The sequence below is a fragment of the Myotis brandtii genome, unplaced genomic scaffold, assembly GCF_000412655.1.
Source record: "Myotis brandtii unplaced genomic scaffold, ASM41265v1 scaffold3058, whole genome shotgun sequence".
NCBI classification, from domain to species: Eukaryota; Metazoa; Chordata; class Mammalia; order Chiroptera; family Vespertilionidae; genus Myotis; species Myotis brandtii.
In genome coordinates this window covers 52,805-56,031 of record NW_005361690.1, presented here as the reverse complement: position 1 = coordinate 56,031, position 3,227 = coordinate 52,805, and the positions used below count along the sequence as shown (strand labels likewise).

At 46.3% G+C, this 3,227-nt stretch overlaps 1 pseudogene; it reads right to left on the bottom strand.

Moving 5' to 3' along the window:
- Positions 1 to 1,214: 1,214 nt before the first annotated feature.
- LOC102260211 lies at positions 1,215 to 2,317 on the bottom strand (annotated as a pseudogene).
- Positions 2,318 to 3,227: the final 910 nt, after the last annotated feature.

Sequence of the window (3,227 nt, the reverse complement as noted above, 5' to 3'; positions counted from 1 at the left end):
TATGAACTAGGAGGTCATAGTCTGATTCCAAGTTATGGCACATGGCCAGGTTGTGGGCTCAGTCCTCAGTAGGGGATGTGCAGGAGGCAGCCAATCAATGATTCTCTCTCATCATTGATGTTTCTATCTTTCCCTCTCCCTTCCTTTCTGTAATCAATAAACATAAATGTAAAATAATAGGACAAAAGTTGCAGCTCCTTTTCTCTTCTAAAACTTAAGACTAAGCCTTTTGAGCTAGACTTCTCAGAGCTGTCACTTTAAGGGCATATACAAAAACGTATACAGAGGAAGGTAGACTTCATGATAATGATCTCCACTGCACAGCCTGTCATGGGAAGCTGGGTAGTCAGTGTGGGTTCCATTACACTAGCAGGCTCTTCTCACTCTGCACTGTGCATGAATAAGCTCTCTAGGCACTGTGTAAGAGTTGAATGGGTCCAAATACATCCTTCAAGATCTTCCCAGAAGGTAGCTGGCAGACCTTTGATATATACCCAAGGAAAAAGATAATCCACCAGTGATTTGGGAGCTCCAATTTTTATCCTAATGGACACCATTTTAGATCACTGAGCAAACTGGAATAAGTTAAATTTTATGTTGACTAGAGAAATTGTAATGTGGAAATCAATTCATATATGTAGTCCTTCCTAAGGACTGAGCCCCTGGTAGTTATGGAGACTACACAGATGACCTCTGCTGAAGAATAATGAAAACGCCTTTGCTAGGTGTAGGTAGTTCCAGATGAAACTAGTATTTTCCTCAGGAGGAAGTTACTTTTACAGTTAAGGAATATATTAGGAATATTTTTTGTAGCAATATTGGGAAGGTTTATTCCGTTTTTTGGAGGGGCGATTCAGAAAAGTAGGAAAGACATATAAATTATATAGTTTGTGCCTTTCAAGCCTCAAAATTTAAACTTGAATTAAAAAAAAACCTCACATAGTTCACAGCTCTCAGCTTACATTGTAAGCAAATATCTGTGTGGGTTGGGAGCTTTAACTTTTGAGTGGTAACTAAAGGACAGAGTGTGTTGCATTGACAAGGCCCCATTATTTCTATGAGCATAGTCCTTGCTGCCCACGAGTCTCTTCAACTTGATGTTTTTCTTTGGTGAAAATACTAACTTTGCTAGTTTTTGAGCAGGAAAGGTGATATTTCTCCAGTCCTTGTAGATGAGGGAGGGGCTTATGATATTACCACCCCTCACTTCTCCCTTAAGAGAGGATGGCTTTAGAGAGCTGAACACCAATAAAATTATCAACACTAAGAGACCTTCTCAAAGCAGCTCTGCACAGGTCTTTGTCTTTGCACAATCTGGAAATAGCCTCTAGGTTCTGGGCTCTTTCTCTGCTAAGAGGAGCAAATACAAAAGGCAGGTCGTTGTCATCAGCTAAGGAGCGAAGGTCAAAGTAGTATTTGGCATAAACACTGGCAGGAACATTAATATTAAACTGAAGTAGCTCTAAAAAATGCCTTTCCATCTCATTCATGTCCTCAACGGTAATGTCCTTGACTTGAGGATCTGGCAATAGTCCACATTCCATACAGCCTGGTCATCCCAAACCTTGGAGGCAAGGAGAACAGCTCCCAAAACAATTCTCTTCCAGTTCATGGGACAAATGTCGATCTCAGCATAAGTTAAAAGTCTTTCTAAGTAAACCAAAGTCACTATTGCACATTCAGCCTAATTTAGCTGTGCAGCACTGAAGAGAGTCCGAACAAATCTGTAAATAAATTTGTGTTCAGGATCATGCCTAAAATATTCCTCCGGACTGTTTCCCGTGTGAGTAGATGTGTCTCTCATCAAAAATATTCAAGGATCTATTTGCATCTCTGTTCTTTATGTGGTAATATATTGCTAACATCACACATTGTACTGTGGTTCTAAGATTAGGCTGGCTGACTGTGCTGTCATCTAGAAATATAGTTGAGCATGAGCTATATTTTTTAGTAAGGTGCCCTGGAGCTACATGATTTACATAGTTGTTCTTCTTTTCTCGCACATCCGTTTGAGATTTATTCAAGAAAATTTTGCTTGCCCTTGAAGGTCAGAAGGGTTTGATTCCAAAACTAACTCATCCAGAATCTCCTGGTCACTGATGTGCTGCAGGTGGTGGCCCTCGCTGGTGCCGAAATCCAACTCTGCGGGCTCCAGGGCAGCCAGCAAAGGCGCTACCGCCACCACGTCCCCAGCTGCGCCTCATAGACCTCAGACCCATTGTCCAGCTGGGCCTGCCCCAGCGCCTGCCCATGCTGGGGCTGACATGGGCTTCATGCAACAGGTCAAAGTGTTCCCCATTGGGTGTCTACTCTCCTCGCCTCCATCCCCACCTCCATTTGATCCCTGACTCCGCTGAGCTCTCAGTCCTCCATCCCCCTACAATGGCATGGCCGGGACCAGCAGACCAGGGCTGCTCCACACAGTCAGGCTTGGCCTTACCTGCTGTAACCCCCCAACCCACCCCTGCAACCGCATCTCCTGCAGGGCTGCTACCGCCTCCCCTGAGCTGCCTAGTCTGTTATATTAGGAATCTTCCTCCCCACCCTCAGCTACAGTGGGAAGAAATCCTTTGTGGTCACATAAAAAGTCAACTTTGACAGTTCCAGTAAGGATCGAATATCAGTCACAGAATTCCATCCTTGTTTAAGACCATGTTTTCTCCTTTTATTGACTTACTAGAGGCCCGGTGCACAAAAATTTGTGCACTCGGTGTGGGGGGTCTCTCAGCCCGGCCTGTACCTTCTCACAGTCTGGGACCCCTCGGAGGATGACCACCTGCTGGCTTAGGCCTGCACCCTGGGAGTTTGGGCCTAAGCTGGCAATCAGACATCCCTCTTGCAGCTCGGCAGCCCTCAGGAGATGTCCACTTGCCAGGGGGGAGCAGACCTAAGCTGCAGTCAGAAATCCTTAGCGCTGCTGAGGAGGCAGGAGAGGCTCCCACCACCACGGCTGTACTGGCAGCCATCAGCCTGTACAGTGGCTGAGCAGAGCTCCCCTGGTGCAAGCGCAATGACCACCAGCGGGCAGCTCCTGCATCGAGTGTCTACCCCCTGGTGGTCAGTGTGTGTCATAGTGACCAGTCATTCCCAGTCTTTCTGCTGTTATGGTCAGTTTGCATATTACCCTTTTACTATATAGGATAGAGGCCTGGTGCACGGGTGGGGGCCGGCTGGTTTGCCCTGAAGGGTGTTTCGGATCAGGGTGGGGGTCCCCACTGGGGTGCCTG